Consider the following 19797-nt stretch of genomic DNA (forward strand, 5'->3'; position numbering starts at 1 on the left):
CTGTTGACTGGCAATCAAAACTTCATGGGTTTGACCCCGGACGAGTCCGTTTTGAGAACTGAGCTGCTCTTATTCTATCATAGAATAAAAACATTCATTTGATTTCAGTCTGTAACTGCCGGTGTAAATTTATGATACTTGTAAAGGTTAGCTTTGTTTATTTTTTATTCATCTTTATTCTCTTAGTCACGTTCACGATACCAACCACCCCTCCACCCCCCCGACACTGCTGTTTTCACATAAAGACACGCTATAACAAAGGTGAACTCAGATCATAACGACGGTTCTACATCGGAGCAAGAATGCACGTCGCACTTTTGCCATCTCTGTGCTTTGTATATGTACACGGGAAGCTCTGCAGTCTACTTGTGACTTTACGCTGTAGGAAGTAAGTAAATAAATAAAGGTAAATAAGTAAATAACATTTAATCTGGCTCTTATATACAAAGTACAGCGACAGCAGCTGAAGCGCAATTGTTCTGTTATATTTGTACCTTTTGTGAAAGTGTTTATTTGATATTTGGACTTCAGGCTTCACACATTATACACTTCATGTCTACATTTTGTCAATTATTACTAAAACATGAAAAACATTTCTGTTTTAACGATGTGTTTACATAAATATGAAATGCATGTGTTCCAAATAACGATATAGTAATTATAAAGGTGTCATTTTGCTTGACTTCTCACTCTATACAACTCTAAGCAACTGACACGCAGGTAAACAGACTTGAGCTGAGAATACTGTGCAGCGGTAGGGGGATGTGATAGCAGGCTGCTTGCTGCTTATCGACACATTTACAGGACAAAAGACGCTGATGGAGAGGTGTGAAGTGATTTAAGGTGGGATGGATCTATGAGTTTTTTCATAGGCTTTGGTAATTCTAGTGTTAACTGACTAGATCAATATCCCAGCAGTTTCATTGACTTGATGCTATACTCTGATTAAAAAGTGTTCCTTTAATTTTTTGAGCAGTATATCTATCTATTATAGAAAGAAATCTCCTGTCCTGGAAAGCAAAATGCAAGTCTACAATACGTGATAATCTTGAAAGACATTTTAAAGACCCGCGAGACCAAGGAGACTTGCCAGGGTGCGTCTCGCGGGGACCGTGAACATGAGACTTGGTGCCAAGAGATTGTCCCAGGGCCGTAGCAAAAAGGACAGCGGCTGTAAAGGCATGAAAAAAGCACGACAGAAGCTACCCTAAGCGAACGCGATCCTGCAAGAAAGAATTTAGCTACGCCTGCGGCCAGAAATAAAAGACAGGCTTTGCCTTTACAATGTCACGTGAGACCAGGCAGTGAGCCATCATTTAAAATAAGTCAACAGACCTCTAAGCTAGCAGTTGTTGGATTGCTTTTGGCAGGCAAGCATCATGTGCTCTGAGCTCTTAAAACAACGACATGCGACAGGCAGAAGAGGCAGCTAGCAAGCAGCAAAAAGACAGCAAATGATCCAAAGGCATATCCTTAGCGTACGTTCAGCCGCAACAACCCTTCACAACACGAGCAGTATTATACGTCTGGGAAGAAAGAGATGTAAACACGCGCTGGGCAGGAAATAAAGAAACAAGTATTGTTTTTACAAAAGTTTTTAAAGTAAAAGTGAAAATAATGCATATGTAACAATTCACAAGGAGATGTAAACACGCACTGGACAGGAAATAAAGAAACAAGTATTGTTTTTACAAAAGTTTTTAAAGTAAAAGTGAAAATAATGCATATGTAACAATTCACAAGAAAATAACAATCTCTTTAAATTGCAGATTGCCTGCCTAAGGTAAAGTCATCCCTGATGAATGGGGACGTGGGAATGAGGGGTCCTTTCATCAGATTAGCGCTATTTCAGATGTGGAATGGCAAAATGGGGGAGGCAGCTTGATGACTGAGGTCTCCAGGACTTAAAACAAATCCAAATCATATTATGTGATATCATCTAATGTGAAATTTTACTCCGTACTTGTAGAATTTTTATTTTTATACCGTATTGAGGATTTATTCTGTTCTATGTATTGTACTGTACGACTCAGAATTAAAAGACAATGAGTAAAAGGCTCAAAAAAAAACAAAAAAAAAAAAAACGGTGCTATACACATGTGGAGAAAGTTAAAGGATATGAAAGTAGGAAAATTAGAAAATATAAAAAAAGAAAGTAAAGATCCCAGTAGCGCAAACAAACAAACTGCCTCATTTAACTATGCACCAGTCTAACTTTGGTTTTGCACAATAAATACTACACTATTGCACCTTAACACTTAATTCTACTTTATTCACATAATTTTACTTATTTATTATGTTCTATTATACTGTTATCTTTCAATCTATGACTTTTTGTTAATCTAACTGATATTCTTCTAACTTTGCACAGTTTTTGATAAGTGGATCAGGATGCATTTCACTGCGTGTTGTCCTGTATAACTATGCATGTGACAAATAAAGAATCTTGAGAATTTCAAAAAACGGAGTTTACCGCACATGCATTTATTGGTTACTTTGTTCATGTATATATATTTATCTGTCTGCTTATTTAAAAAGCTACATTTACCCCAGGAGTCAAAAACGTTCTGTCTAGCCCTTGTACAAAAACCTAGACAAAAGCTGGGGTATCACCTTGGTAGCCCCATGTACTTTTGGAACTGTGAGAGGAAAATAGCACGACTTTACAGACAGGAGTCCAATGCAGAACTCTACTTACTTTTTACTTTTTAAAAAAAAAGCAACTGCTGATGATGTACATCGTTTTGTCTGTGCTGAAATTCCAAACAGAGAAACCTGTCCTGACCTCATTAAAAAGATTCAGCATACTGTATTGGGACTTGCAAGATTACAAATATTGTTTTTACAGAAGTTCTGAAATAAAAGTGAAACTAATGAAATAGCAACAATTCAAAAAAAAAAATTTTAAAAGTGTTTATCCGGAAAACCAAACACGGGGGTTGGTGAGCAAAGCAAGCAGGGGGCAAAGCCCCCTAGTATTTTTAAGGAATTTTAAAGGACTGCTTTTATACTATAAGAGTAAACAGCACAAACTACTTTGCTGTGTACAAATTACTATTTTGAATACAGTAAAAGAGTAGAACATGGAGACGTGTCTGCGAGCCGCTAAGAAGATAGCTAGGGGTGTTTCTCGTGTAAAGAGTGGAGTGTGGTAGAATAGGAGTGAAAACAATTAGTAGAACATGCAAGGGGAAAGCACAAGAAAGATAATAGGTAGATGAGAATCATCTCTCTCTCTCTCTCTCTCTCTCTCTCTCTCTCTCTCTCTCTCTCTCTCTGTGTATATATATATATATATATATATATATATATATATATATATATATATATATATATATATATATATATATATAAATTGCAATGTTTTCGTTCACAACCTCTGAGATGGACAGGATACCTGCTTCGAGCTCCTGTCTCTGTCTGGAATTTAATTCAGCACCAAAGTTAAAGACATTTTCCTGAACAAAGAATGAGCGGGGCCAAGTGAAGGAGGGATCGGGAAACCTTTCCTTCCACGGCTTCAGCAAGTTTACATGATATATCCGCTTGCTCGGCCGACGATTGGGTTGTTTTACCAAATAATCGATGAGTCCTTTCCTCTCCTTAACTTCAAAGGGGCCTTGCCAATGGGCTAGCAATTTAGAATGGGAGGTAAGAACAAAAACCATGATACGATCTCCTGGATAGAATTCTCGGAGAGTCGTACCATGGTCATAATAGTGGGCCTGTGCTGCTTGCGCCTCCTCCATGTGACTTTAGTATGGGCCGAATTTTTCCAAATCTATCGCATAACTGAGCGATATATATCAAAACATTTGTAGAGGGAAGAGCCTCTCCTTCCCATCCTTCTTTCAAAATATCCATATAATAATTATCCATATAATAATTCAAAAGGTGAGAACCCCACAGAGGCTTGTGGGACTTCCTGATACGTAAAAAGAATGAGGGGGAGGAGCTGATCCCAGTTCCTCCCGTCCCCACTGACCACCTTGTGAAGCATTTGCTTGAGAGTCTGATAAAACCTTTTTACTAGACCGACGTTTTGAGAATGATAGACCACACAGTCTTTAAGTGATTTATTTTAAGTAACTTAGCCATTTCCTTGAGCGTCTCTGAGGTAAAATCCCTTGATCCATAAGGACATCCTTAGATATGCCAACTCCGTGCAATAGCCTTAGACGTGGTTCAGCGCAAAGGAACAACCTCTGGATATCACGTAGCATAATCCACAAGAACTAATATACATTTATGTTGTCAGGCTGAGGGCTCCACGGGTCCTACTATATCGACCCCAATTCTTTCAACGGGGACATCAATTCAGGGAAGGGAAACAAGAGGAGCTCGGTTCCTCCTAGGAATTTGTTGCAATTGACACTCTGGACAAGAGATACAAAAGCAGCAAACCTCCTCATTAATTCCTGGCCAATAAAATCAGAGCTTAATACGCTCTAAAGTTTTCTCAGTGCCCAAATGGCCTCCTAGGAGGTGGGTGTGCGACAATTTACAGACCTGCCGCCAGTAGGTTCGTGGGATTAACAACAGCTTCTGCACCTCCCCATCATGCTCCGCTACCCGATACAATAGGTTATTTTCTATCATAAAGTGAGAACCCCGTGGCATGGGCTGACTAGTGCGTTAGCCATTGACTAGTACGACTGCATTTTTAGCAAATTTCAGGGAGTCGTTGTTCCACTGCTCCCTTTTGAAAGAAGCTGGTGTTTCTCTAAATTGAAATTGTATTTCGGAGAGAGGGTCTAGTCTGACCTCAAGGGGCAGGGTTTCTTCTCGGCTTGTCAAGGCACTAGGTGATGATGTATCTGCCTGTGACTGTCCAGGAACCTCCCCATCCCCCTTTTGATCTTCCATATCTCTCTCCACCGGCTGATTACATAGCATGAAGACAGCTTGAGATGGGTCATTCCCGTTTATAACTAGGCCTACATTGTGTTTGGGAGTAGTCTGTATTTGTTAGACCAGTCCCGCCCCAGTATCATCAGAAAAGGTGGATTTGGGTGGACCACTACAGGGAATTTTTTTAGTGATCCTCCATGGCTGATGAAACATAGGGTGGTTTTATATTGTCGGATTTCACCGTGTATACAAGTTATACTGGTCTTTACTTTCATCCACTGTTGCGGTAATACATATCAGCGATCAACAGTGCTGCCGGAATCAAAGACTGCTTCAACTTTAAATCCACTTATAATCACTACTTCCATATGTAAGTGCACATAATCCTCCCCTCTCTCTTCCTGCATTTTTCCTCATAAGTTGCACATCCACTGGTCTGGTGACTTCAGAACACGCTCCAGCTTGTAAGGGAGAGGCAGATGTTTTGTGGGACATAATCCCCATGGTGTCCGCTAAAGGAGCTTCTGCTCTCAAAGATTGTGAGGTCATCCTAGATGATTCAATGAGCTCTATGAGCTCATTCATGTTTTGAAATTCTCCCCAGACTGACTGGGTTAAATACTCAGGAAGGGTTTTAATTAATAGAAAACAGGCTATCTCTTGTACTATCTGGATGTTGGTACATTCAAATGGCCTTAGCCACAGTGCCACCTTCTTCCACGGAGCAAAGGCTTGCTCCTTGGTTGGCCACTCTGGGTGAAATATCCAATTTTTAAATTTTTCCACCAGCTGGGGATGCCCCACATTTAGCTAGGGTCTTGACCCTAGTGAGGGGGACAAGTCTCTCCTCCAAGAGAACATAATAAGCCCCCTTTGCTTCCCCCATAGGGACCAGTCCACTCCTGTGTGTCTCTCCCATACACTCCCCTTGTTTCTTTGATAGCCTGGTTGTGTATATTGTGAGCGGAGCCTGCAGGGGGTCTTTCCGGACAATGGGACAAACCCCACACTCGGAAACTCAGCCCTAGTACTCTCCCACCTGGTTATTTATCAGGTCCTGTCTCAATTTCTTCTGGGCTTCTTGCATCCTGCTGACTATGCCACTGTCACAATAAGAGTCGAAAGACATCAAAAAGGTTTAGGGCAGCCACCCATATATTGTGCCCTGGCTGCAAAATAGGTATATTAGGTTGTAAATTAGGATCTTAAGATTGTAAAGATAGTGGCTTTAAAGTCTGTGACAGGAAGTGATGTCATCAGTGGGCCCGGAACCAGAAGTGACATCATCAGTGGGGCCAGAACCGGGCAGGATTTCCTGCAGATGATTGAGAGAGAAAGTCAGTGCACCTCACCATCCCCTGGTCTGGCGTGGAACTACTGTTATTCAGGACCTTTAGCTGCCTCGCAATCGTACTTGCGTGACATGGTATACCTCTACGTTTTGGAGTGTATCTTGCCTTCGCTTAGCTAATGATACTTGTTTGTTTATTTAGGCTATACAAAAATCACACAAGAAGTGCCGTAATGGGCTTTAACAGGCCCTGCCTCTTGACAGCCCCCCAGCCTTGACTCTCTAAGAAGACAAGGAAAAACTCCCAAAAAAACCTTGTAGGGAAAAAATGGAAGAAACCTTGGGAAAGGCAGTTCAAAGAGAAACCCCTTTCCAGGTAAGTTGGGCATGCAGTGGGTGTCAAAAAGAAGGGGGTCAATACAATACAATACACAGAACAAAACCTCAATACAGTAGATGATGTCACATTATATGATTTGGATTTGTTTAGAGTCCTGGAGACCTCATCCATCAAGCTGCCTCCCCCATTTGGCCATTCCACGGCTGAAACAGCGCTGGGCCAGCCAGTCTGATGAAAGGACCCTTCTTTCCCACGATTCCTGCAATCCTCCATCAGGGATGACTTTACCTTAGGCAGGCAAAACAACTTAGCAGGTGGGCCGTGGCACCAAGTGCCACATTTGAGTACCGAGAAGAGAAACAGAATAGGTGAGGGTTAGTATCCAATTATAACTATCATGATACTTATGTTTTAGTGCTAACAAGGGGGCTCCGCCCCCTGGCGTTGGGTATCCTGAAATACATTAGTCGAGCTCGTTTGTTTTGGAGCCTTGCCCGCGGCATTTCAGACGCATGTTGTAGGCACCTGCGTTCATTGATTGTATCCAGGCAGGCTCGTTTTTGTATAGCCGTCAGTCGAGCTTGTTTGTTTTGAACCCGTGCCTGCTTTGCTTCCGCAGTTTCAGACGCGCGTTGTAGGTGCCTGAGTTCATTGATCTTATCCAGGTGGGCTCGTGTTTGTATCGTTGAGCTGTATTGTGTTTGAATTTGGTATAAAGCGTTCAGCGGTTTATACAATCCCAAGCAGCACATTATTCCTAACTTCACTCCGCAGTAGTGCCACTCACAATATGGCGGTGACGCCTGCGCCTTCACTCCGCAGTAGTGCCACTCACAATATGGCGGTGATGCCTGTGCCTTCCGTACTATGTCGGGTTTCACTATGCTGTGTAGGCACCTTTGCCTTTCGTACTTTCCCGCGCCTTCCGTACTATCTTTGTGGACCTGTGGGGCCTCCGTAGCCTCTTCCGTTTGAATCTGGGCTGCAGCACAGAATCCTCTTTTTTGTGTGGCTGTGTCGTTAGTCGTTAGCTATGGGTGCGTTGTTGCTTCATTTCTCATTCACGTCAGTTGAGCTCTTTCGTTTTTGGGCCGTGACTCCTTCGTTCGCGGTGGATGAGACACGCGCTGTACGCGCCTGCGCAGTATGCCTCATGGTCCCATCGCCGTGTACCTGCGTCCATGTCATGCGGTTTACCATTCTCGGTTAGTAATATGGATGACTAACAACAGAGATGCAGTCTGTACAGTTAATCAGCAGCTTTAGTCAGGACATGCTAAACTGAAGTAGTGAGTCTTCAGCCAGGATTTAAAAGCTGAGACAGAAGGGGGCATCCTTATAGTAGCAGGCAGACCATTCCACAGTTTACGGGCCCTGTAACTAAAAGCTCGACCTCCCACTGTTATTTTATTAATCCTTGGAATCATAAGCAGACTGGCATCTTGAGATCTTAATGTGCGCTCTGGTTTGTAAGTCGTGATATGTTCAGACAAGTAAGCCAGACCTTGGCCGTTTAATGCTTTAAATGTTAAAAGGAGGATTTTGAAATCTGCCCTAAACTTAACCGGGAGCCAGTGTAAGGATTTAAGAACTGGAGTTATGTGTTCGTACTTTCATGTTCTTGTAATAATTCTTGCAGCCACATTTTGAATTAACTGGAGGCTGTATAAAGAACAGTTTGAACATCCAGTGAACACTGCATTGCAGTAGTCAATCCTACTAGAAATAAATGCATGAATTAATTTCTCAGAATCCTGTTTATTTAGAAAGCACCTTAATTTCCTAACATTTTTAAGATGGAAGAAACATGATTTGGACAACTTTGTAATATGCGCTTTAAATGACATGCTAGAGTCAAAGATAACTCCTAGATTGCGGGCTGATTCAGTGAAATTAATGGGGATTCAAACTGAGTTAAATGATGACAAAATATTGTTGTGATCAGCATCATTCCCTCCAACAATTAACATCTCTGTTTTATCTGTATTTAAAGACAAGTAGTTCTCATTCATCCACTCCTTTAATTTACTAACACAACTAATTAAAGACAACATTGGAGAAACTTCATTTGATCTAAATGAAAGGTATAACTGGGTGTCATCTGCATTCGAGTGAAAATTAACATTATGTTTCCTAATGAGAGATCCCAGCCAAAGCATGTAAAGTGAAAACAGTAAAGGTCCCAGTACTGAGCCCTGCGGGACACCATATTGAACTTCCGTGTATAATGATGGAGTACTGTCAGCACATTTCTGTACATATTGGAATCGATTTGATAAATAAGAACTAAACCAAGCGAGCACGGTGCCTGTAAGCCCAACATCATTTTCTAGCCAGTGCAGTATAATAGAATGGTCAATGGTGTCAAATGCTGCACTTAAGTCCAACAACATAATTACAGTGGAGTTTCCTTCATCAGAGGATATCAGAATGTCATTTACAACCCGCGTTAGTACTGTTTCTGTACTATGACCAGTGCGGAAACCAGACTGGAATTTCTCAAATAAATTGTAATGCGTAAGGTGTGACTGAAGCTGACTGGTGACTACTTTTTCTAGTATTTTAGAGAGAAAGGGTAAATTTGAAATAAGTCTATAATTATTTAGTATGTGTGGGTCTAAGTCTGACTTTTTAAGTAATGGTTTAATGACTGACATTTTTAGTGCTTCAGGTACTGTGCCATGCAATAATGAACTATTGATAATGTTTAGAATAGGTGCTGCAAGAACATCCATTGTACTTTTTACTACTTTTGTTGGCACTGAATCTAGGGAACAAGTAGTGGGCTTCATTTTAGAAATTAAAGTTAAGACTTCCTGCTCAGTTACAGGATTAAAATTACGAAAGTGCTGAATGCAATGTGAGATAGGGTCTGCTAAGCTAGTATTTGGTTTGTACTGTGATGCTGAGATCTGGGATCTTATATTTTTAATTTTCTCATTGAAGAAGTTCATAAAGTCTGTACTGGTAATATCTGTTGCTATTTTGCACTGTTGATCTGAATTTCCATTTGTTAATTTAGCCACTGTTCTAAACAGTACCCAAGGATTTTTATTATTGCTATATATTATTGTATAATAGTATTCTGAGTGAGCTTTAAAGAGGGCTTTTTTATATTTATTAACACTCTCTGTCCATGCAATTTGAAAGACATGTAGCTTTTTTGTTCTCCATCTGCGCTCCAGTTTTCGACATTCTAATTTAAGAGCTCGAGTGTTTTCATTAAACCAGGGAGAGTTTCTATGTGCTTCGATCACTTTTGTTTTAAGGGGAGCCACTGTGTCCAGAGCATCTCTCAAGGTCACTTATAATGTGATGTTAGCTGATCTAAATTGTTTTCCACGTTTACATTTGATGTTAACTGATATAAATGGTTTTCCACAATTACACTCGACTTACTCAAAGTATCTACAAATTTTGAAGCAGAATTACAATCTAGATGTCGCACTGTCTTTGTTTTAATCTGTGAGTGTGTTGGCAGCGGCAGGACTAAATCAAATGTAATTAAGTAGTGATCGGAAATAACTTCATTTAATGGAGTAATATTTACATTTTGAATTTCAACTTTGTAAGTTATAATTAAATCTAATGTGTGGTTATGATTATGAGTTGGACCTTTGACAATCTGACAAAATCCTACTGAATTTAACAAATAAGTAAAACATTTGCTAAAAGTGTCAGTTTCCACATCAATGTGTACATTAAAATCCCCCATCAGTACTACGTGGTCATAATTTATAGCCAAATCAGATAGAAGGTTGCTAAATTCAGTCATGAACAATGAATATGGCCCTGGTGGTCTGTAGACTAGCACTATAATTGTGTTGGAATCTGTTTTAATATTTAAAATGAATGCCTCAAAGGATGTAAAGTTGCCTATATTTTTAGACGTGATTTGCCTTTTGTTATAGTGAATTATTACAAGTCCTCCTCCTCGACCAGAATCTCAGCTAGGGGAACAGTGTCACATTTACTAAGCCAGGTTTCAGTGAGAAGACACAGATCAGATTTTGTACTTAATATAATATCATTTACCAAAACAGCTTTGCTGCCAAGAGAGCGAATGTTCAATAAGCAGCATTTAAAACTGCATGCTTCTTTCTGAACTGGTGATATATTTTTTGTTTTAATTTGAAGTAAATTTCTATTACAGATGCCCCTGGTGGAGGGACTGATTTTATCCCTTGGTCTAATTATACACCTTATTTCGTCCTTTTGATCCCTCCGACTTGACTCCAGACACCAGGTAAAAGTCCAATAATTTGTTTTATCCATCCATCCATTTTCCAACCCGCTGAATCCAAACACAGGGTCACGGGGGTCTGCTGGAGCCAATTCCAGTCAACACAGGGCACAAGGCAGGAACCAATCCCGGGCAGGGTGCCAACCTACCGCAGTAATTTGTTTTATTTGAACTATAATGTGCACAAAGCACCCCCCTCTCCACAATACTCATATAAATCACAATAACCAATCAATAAACAATCCTCCACTCTCCCGCCACCCTACCACCCAGCTCAGCTCGACGTCTGGGATTTCCCATAGTCCTTTTATAGTCCTTGACCTATAGTCTTCCGGGTCAGATAAAAACTCTTCTTCTTCACCCCGTAAGCACATCATTCTTCCTGTCGCTATGACTACGATGTACTTCTGGGTTATAGGGCATATAATAGTCTCTGGGCCTTCCTGCAGCGTCCTCTGGAGGTTCCCATGGTATCCAGCAGGGCTGTGATGAAAAACTCCACTGTCCATGATGCCCTGCTGGAACTCGGGGCACCTCTATGTTGCAGGCAGGGCTCCACCTGGCAGCCTGGGGGTATTGGCTAGGATAAAAGGCCGGCCATGTCCCACAGCTGTAAATAAATATCATTAGTGCCGACATGCAGCAATAAGGTAGATACTTCATCATCTGCGACACGGTCCAATGCGGCCTCTATGCCATAAATCTTGGCCCCTGCAGGGCATTTAACATTAACTGCTGGTTTAACATAGTTTGTAATTCTAACATTCCGCACTATGGAATCGCCAATTATGAGCACTTTCTTATTCTCAGTTTCCACAGGCACGCTGCGGAGTTCTGAGAATCTGTTCTGTGTCCGAATTGGTGACCTGGGTGCCAGGGGACTAAAGTTTGGCTTCTTAGACCCCCGTCTTACTGTTACCCATTCGCCCTGTGACTGAATTGGTGCTGCTGACTTCGGCCGCACAATGAATACAGTGGGACCTGGAGAGACTGAAGCAAAATCAGAAGTAGCCGAATTGTCTAAACAAACCGACCGAGTCGATCCAATTTTCAGTTTGCCTAATTGCTATTAGGTTCCTAACGCGGTCTTCCAATTTGCGTATTTTCCCGACCAACTCTAAATTAACTAAACACTTTTGGCAGGTGAAGCTGTCTACACTGTCGGCCGGAAAACCTGAACTGTACATGCTGCAGGACACACAACATATAAACGTGCCCTCAACAGGCAGAGAGCAGATAGAACTTACGTTTAGTGTTGATATCATCTTCTCCGTTTTTGTAGTTGCTTCGGTGCTTTCCGCGTTCAGTTGAATCACTAAGAGACTGTCGGCTTTAAGTTTCCACCACCCGCTGAGCGATCAACTTTGATTTCTCACTGCCGGTTATTTCTCCTGGTCAGCTGCCGGCTTTACTTCAGTTGAACTTACTCGGGTGTTTGTGAAGGGCTACGTGCCTGTGGGAGACGCCGCTGCTCTGTGCTTCTGCTCGCTGCTCTGCTCTGTGCTTCCGCTCTGTGCTTCCACTCTGTGCTTCCGCTCGCTGCTCCGCTGTCAATAAAATAAATTGCATTGTATATATTGTTACACACAGTAATGCGGGCGCTGCATCGGTCTGTCGTGGTGAAAAAGGAGCTGAGCCGCAAGGCGAAGCTCTCAATTTACCAGTCGATCTATGTTCCTACCCTCACCTATGGTCATGAGCTATGGGTAGTGACCGAAAGAACGAGATCGCGAATACAAGCGGCTGAAATGAGTTTCCTCCGCAGGGTGTCTGGGCTTTCCCTTAAAGATAGGGTGAGAAGCTCAGTCATCCGGGAGGGGCTCAGAGTAGAGCCGCTGCTCCTCCGCATCGAGAGGAGTCAGATGAGGTGGCTCGGTCATCTGATCAGGATGCCTCCTGGACGCCCCCCTTTGTGAGGTGTTCCGGGCACGTCTAACCGGGAGGAGGCCCCGGGGAAGACCCAGGACACGCTGGAGGGACTATGTCTCTCGACTGGCCTGGGAACGCCTTGGGATTCTCCCGGAAGAGCTAGAAGAAGTGGCTGGGGAGAGGGAAGTCTGGGCATCTCTGCTCAAGCTGCTGCCCCCGCGACCCGACCTCGGATAAGCGGGAGACAATGGATGGATGGATGGATATTGTTACACAAGTGCGCATGAGAGGCAGCTAAAGGGCTTGAGTAAGGGCAATTCCGAATCAGACCAGGATGTGGCAGAGTGCACTGACTCTTTATCTCCCTTTCCTGCAAACCATTCACGTGAGATTCCACCTGGCCCTCTTGACGTCACCTCCAGGTCCAAGCCTATGGAAGAAGACCTTGCCGGCTCCAGCCTCTGTGATGTCATGTCTGGGCTCGAGCCTATGGCTGAAGACCCCTATGAGCCCAACCCTTTAAAAGCCTCCACCTTTTCCCTATTCCCTCAGTTCTGTTTTGGAACTGGTTTTGTGCACATCAGTGCTGTTATACATTTTGCAACTTTGCATCCAGGATACCAATATACGGGTGGCTGCCCCAAACCTTTTAATGACACTTATGTCTGGTTTTTGCGACATTGGCGTAGTCAATTTTAAAATGAATGGATGGAAAATATTAGTATCTTTTATATCTGTACATACAGTTACATTAGTTGAAAATGTTTTTTGATTTCATACAATGTAGAATTTTGAGATAAATGCTGTAATGTAAATTACAGGTCGACCTTAAAGTGTAAAATTGCTGAAATTTAGGCAGAAGACAAATGATAACCCTAGCGAAGAAACAATCTGAGCTATACTAATGTAAGCAAGTTCTGAGTTTGATGGGTTTAGCATGTCTGTTCAAAATAAACAGGATTCTGAGAAAATGATTCATGCATTTATCTCTAGTAGGATTGACTACTGCAATGCAGTGTTCACTGGATGTTCAAACTTTTCTCTGTACAGCCTCCAGTTAATCCAAAATGCGGCCTTCCGGGTCAGGGTACACAGTCCTTATCTTCAACCTGGAAGCACGTCATCTCTCCTGCTCACGTGACCAGGACGTACTTCCAGGTCATAGGGCACATATGAGTCCACGGGCTTCCCGACAGTGACTCCTAGTGGTCCCCAAGGTATCCAGCAGGGCTGTGTATAAAAACTACATAGTCCATGAGGCCCTGCTGGAACTCGGGGCACGTCCATGCTGTTGGGAGAGCTCCTCCTGGCGGCCTGGGGGTCAGGGCCGGAATAGGAAGTCGGTAATCCACCACAACCCCCCCCCCCTTAGCGACGACCACTGGGGCGGAGCGTCCAGCCCCGCGAGGGACGTCCTCCTCCACAAGGACACGTCAGTCGGACCTTGGCTGTGTTGTCTAGGCCCCCCAGAGATCCTTGGGGGAACGGTGTATCTTCTGTCCCACCGCTCTCCTGTCCTCCGGGGACAACTTCGCCACACGTGGCCCGGCCGACGGCAGTTGTAGCACCAACGATGCCCTCCTGGTTGTCTTCCTCTACGAGACCAGAAACATCTCGGAAATTCCGTCAGCTCTGTCTCCGCCCCTTTCTCCGCTAAGGAGGGTTTTACGGCCGCCCTGCTGCTCTCAACCCGTATCTCCACCTTGTCAGGAGACCCGCGTTTTACTTTGTGGATCTCCTGCTTATTCTGGGGCTTGTGCACAACTTGAGTCTCTCTATTGGTAAAAGAGAGCCTCTTTGCTGTCTGCACGCCCTTTGACTTTTGCTTCTTAGGAGGCGGCGTCATCAGCACCGCATCGCTCCGGATAACAGCACTGTTTAGCTGTACCGGTGCGATCGGCACTTCCCCCGCCCCTCCGGTTACCAATGACACCTCACTCAACACACAGGCCGGGGTCTGGAGGTTCGATTCGCTCCGGGAGGCCACGTCATACGCATGCCCTGGCTCATTCATTCCTTCCCCCGACCTTTCGGTAACCATGCCACACTCCTGTCAGGCACACAGCGCTTTGGCACCCGCTACTTATTAACCGCGGGGCCGGATCGCACTGTGTCCCTTTATTATGTTCAGTACAGCTTAGGCTTACCTGTACTGCTGAATCCACCAAGACCGGGGCATGTCGGCCTAATCGCCGCAGGTATTCTTGTAGTCCTTTTAGCGGCGCCTCGGCTGTAGCTCCCAGCTCCTCGACACGTTCCTTCAGCTCCTTTAAAGAAAGTATTCACGGGCTCGAGCAACTTCTCGAGATCCCGCATGTCCATAACGTTATTTAATTCGGCCGGAGGTAAGTTCGCTTCCTTATTTTCCTTACCTGCCGGCTGGGAGCCAATGAGCACATCCCCTCTGGGCATGTGTTCGGCTGGGTCGCGCAAAGGCTCCTGGGATTTTGAGTCCGAAGAGGATCGGGTAGCCTCCAGCGGCTGACTGCGATCTGCCTTTTCTAATTTGTCGGCAGACCGTTCAGTCACATCCCGCTCCTCTTTTTCTTTATTAAATTTCAGCGCTGCTTCGCTTGCCTCCCCCTTCCTTTTCAGGGAGCTCAGAACCATCGGGGAATGTATGACCTCAGCTAAGGATCCAAGGTGACCTTCTCCGTCCCGGCATCCATCGCGTGAGGTCATGTGGTGGTTTTCCACGTATGGGCTTCCCCTCTGCAGACTCCTAGACCGGTCCGACTTCTTTTTATCGCGGCCATCTTGCCTAGGTATGAGGCAGGCGTCCGATTCTCCATCCGCTTCGTGCAGACAGGCCTCTGCAAAATATGAATGAAATGTCCCCGGCGCTTTGGGCGTTTTTCCAGCACATACCTGGGAACGAAGACGATCCAGTTCAAGTTCTTTATAATAATCTTCTGGAGTCGCTATCCTGCAACGTTCCGGCTTCCGCCCCGCTCGGGTTTGCTCGGCTTTAAACCACGCCCGGTCTTCCTCACCGCCTGTCAAGTAAGTCCACAGCGTCTCAACACCAGTTGGGACCGAAGTCTTCTGGATAGATCCAGTCTTCTTCCCTGATTTCTTCCCCATCGTGGTCTGACTTATAATAAGGCTCACTAACGCAGTGCTCTCTGTAGCGGGTGGTGTTTTCACCTTCATGTGTTGAAGCGGGACCTTCTTAGGGTCATCTGCATACACACTATTTATTTGAAATTCAGGTCCCCTGCCAACAGACGGCCAGAGAATCCTGCCGGCTACGCCAGTGTAGCAGTAGAGGTGTGTGTCCACCTCTTGAACCCTCAGGTACCACTCCAAACACCAGGTGAAAGTACAAGACTCTTTTATTTTCTTCTTGTACAGTGCACAAAGCACCCTCCACTCCACACTACTCATATAACTATCACAAATACTAATCACAATAATACTCTCTCCTCCTCACCCAAACACTTTGCCACCCTACCTCCCAGCTCAGCTCAGTGTCTGGGCTTTCCCAGAGTCCTTTTATACACCCTGACCCGGAGGTGTTCCGGCCCAACAGTCCACAATTCCTTATTCCTTCCGGGTCAGGGTAAACAGTCCTTATCTTCAACCTGGAAGCACATCATCTCTCCTGCTCACGTGACCAGGACGTACTTCCAGGTCATAGGGCACATATGAGTCCACGGGCTTCCCGACAACGACTCCTAGTGGTCCCCAAGGTATCCAGCAGGGCTGTGTATAAAAACTACATAGTCCATGAGGCCCTGCTGGAACTCGGGGCACGTCCATGCTGTTGGGAGAGCTCCTCCTGGCGGCCTGGGGGTGAGGGCCGGAATAGGAAGCCGGCAATCCACCACAACATATTGAATCAGACATTTTATTCTAAAACCTAAGATCCAAATGTATGTGGTACTTTGATTAATAAAATAATTAGTAATGAAAGAAAGAAATAAATACTTGGGATACATGTATAGAAACTTTAAACTTTTAGATGGCAGGTTATAAGTGGTTAGAGGTGGAGTCCAAGATCATTTTTGCTGATAAGTGACCTTTGAAATAATTTAAGGGACTTTGAGTGGGAAGGGATAAATATTTTACTTCACTGACATTGTTAATTTTAGATATGGTCCAGATATACTCAAATATGAACATCTTCTGTAAAAGGAAAAATGTCCTTAAGACTTTACATATTTGAACACTGCCTTATAATTAGATACATGGGAGAGGAAATGTGGAGCCTAACTGTTTTTGTTAAATTTAATGTTTAAAAACAATTAAGAATTTACCTGTCCAGACTATGGATTTCTTTCTTGACTCTGCTTGCTATGCTATGAAATGTTCTCTGGAGGTCGTTGGTATACATTGCCATCCTTTTAGACGAAGGGGTTTGTGCAGTGAACACTGAGGCAAATTTATCTATATATATAAAATCCCTATGTGCGTCCAGGTGTCCGTGTGTGAGTGTCTTCTGGTGAAGTACGCATGCGCGGGGCACGGTGCGATGCGTGATATTACTGTCAGAGAAAGTTAGAGGCGTTTTATGGAAATACAAACCAGTATTACTGTGAGAGGAAATTAAAGGTACACAATACAGTGACGCATATTACAGCCACATACAAGCCAGTATTACTGTCAGAGGAGATTAAAGGCATATTACCGACGCGCACGCCTGTATTACCGCCAGAGAAAATTAAAGGTATATTACGGACGTACAAGCCAGCGGACGTACAAGACAGTATTACTGTCACAGAAAATTAAAGACACACAATACACGGCGGCAGCCCACAAAGAACGGTCAGCTCAGCAAGTAAACATCAACAAAAGAAAGTCTGAAACACAAAGAAAAATACGATCAACTAAAAGAATGAGGTCAAAGTCCCTTGCCATTTCATATAGACTGTTCCTACTAATGTTTATGCACCACTGTTCTAGCGCCCGTTGACTAGTATTGATAATGACTAGTATTTATAATAATTGGCTGAAGTCTTCTTGCTTTTTACACCAACCTCCACAGAACATGGCTCTTTAACTAATAGATAATCAACCTTCTCTTTGCTTTTGTTTATTTTAATTTTGTTTGTTCTCCATCCCTGGATGTATTTGTATTCCCTGTAAGAGAGATATAATATTTGGCTTTTATTAAATTACTAGCAAAATACCCGCGCTTCGCAGCGGAGAAGTAGTGTGTTAAAGAGGTTATGTAAACATATATATACATATACATATATACATATCTACATATACACATATATACATATACACATCCACATATATATACATATATACAGTGGGTACGGAAAGTATTCAGACCCCCTTCAATTTTTCACTCTTTGTCATATTGCAGCCATTTGCTAAAATCATTTAAATTAATTTTTTCCCTCATTAATGTACACACAGCACCCCATATTGACAGACAAAAAAAGAATTTTTGAAAGTGTTGCAGATTTATTAAAAAAGAAAAACTGAAATATCACATGGTCCTAAGTATTCAGACCCTTTGCTCAGTATTTAGTAGAAGCACCCTTTTGAGCTAATACAGCCATGAGTCTTCTTGGGAAAGATGCAACAAGTTTTTCACACCTGGATTTGGGGATCCTCTACCATTCCTCCTTGCAGATCCTCTCCAGTTCTGTCAGGTTGGATGGTAAATGTTGGTGGACAGCCATTTTTAGGTCTCTCCAGAGATGCTCAATTGGGTTTAAGTCAGGGCTCTGGCTGGGCCATTCAAGAACAGTCACAGAGTTGTTGTGAAGCCACTCCTTTATTATTTTAGCTGTGTGCTTAGGGTCATTGTCTTGTTGGAAGGTAAACCTTCGGCCCAGTCTGAGGTCCTTAGCACTCTGGAGAAGGTTTTTGACCAGGATATCCCTGTACTTGGCCGCATTCATCTTTCTCTCGATTGCAACCAGTCGTCCTGTCCCTGCAGCTGAAAAACACCCCCACAGCATGATGCTGCCACCGCCATGCTTCACTGTGGGGACTGTATTGGACAAGTGATGAGCAGTGCCTGGTTGTCTCCACACATACCTCAGTGCAAGACACATGACAGCCCGCATGGAGTTTGCTAAAAGACACCTGAAGGACTCTGAGATGGTTAGAAATAAGATTCTCTGGTCTGATGAGACCAAGATAGAACTTTTTGGCCTTAATTCTAAGCGGTATGTGTGGAGACAACCAGGCACTGCTCATCACTTGTCCAATACAGACTGGGCCGAAGGTTTACCTTCCAACAAGACAATGACACTAAGCACACAGCTAAAATAACAAAGGAGTGGCTTCACAACAACTCTGTGACTGTTCTTGAATGGCCCAGCCAGAGCCCTGACTTAAACCCAATTGAGCATCTCTGGAGAAACCTAAAAATGGCTGTCCACCAATGTTTACCATCCAACCTGACAGAACTGGAGAGGATCTGCAAGGAGGAATGGCAGAGGATCCCCAAATCCAGGTGTGAAAAACTTGTTGCATCTTTCCCAAGAAGTCTCATGGCTGTATTAGCTCAAAAGGGTGCTTCTACTAAATACTGAGCAAAGGGTCTGAATACTTAGGACCATGTGATATTTCAGTTTTTCTTTTTTAATAAATCTGCAACAATTTCAAAAATTATTTTTTTTGTCTGTCAATATGGGGTGCTGTGTGTACATTAATGAGGGAAAAAATTAATTTAAATGATTTTAGCAAATGGCTGCAATATGACAAAGAGTGAAAAATTGAAGGGGGTCTGAATACTTTCCGTACCCACTGTATATACACATATCAACATATATATACACATACATATACACACATGTGCGGCACGGTGGTGCAGTGGGTAGCGCTGCTGCCTCGCAGTTGGGAGATCTGGGGACCTGGGTTCAATTCCCGGGTCCTCCCTGCGTGGAGTTTGCATGTTCTCCCCGTGTCTGCGTGGGTTTCCTCCGGGCGCTCCGGTTTCCTCCCACAGTCCAAAGACATGCAGGTTAGGTGGATTGGTAATTCTAGATTGGCCCTAGTGTGTGCTTGGTGTGTGGGTGTGTTTGTGTGTGTCCTGCGGTGGGTTGGCACCCTGCCCAGGATTGTTTCCTGCCTTGTGCCCTGTGTTGGCTGGGATTGGCTCCAGCAGACCCCCGTGACCCTGTGTTCGGATTCAGCGGGTTGGAAAATGGATGGATGGATATACACACATACATAAACACACACATATACATATATACATATATACATACATACATAGTGCGTTGTAACACGGGC

Source organism: Erpetoichthys calabaricus, chromosome 9, assembly GCF_900747795.2.
Source record: "Erpetoichthys calabaricus chromosome 9, fErpCal1.3, whole genome shotgun sequence".
Taxonomy (NCBI): Eukaryota; Metazoa; Chordata; class Cladistia; order Polypteriformes; family Polypteridae; genus Erpetoichthys; species Erpetoichthys calabaricus.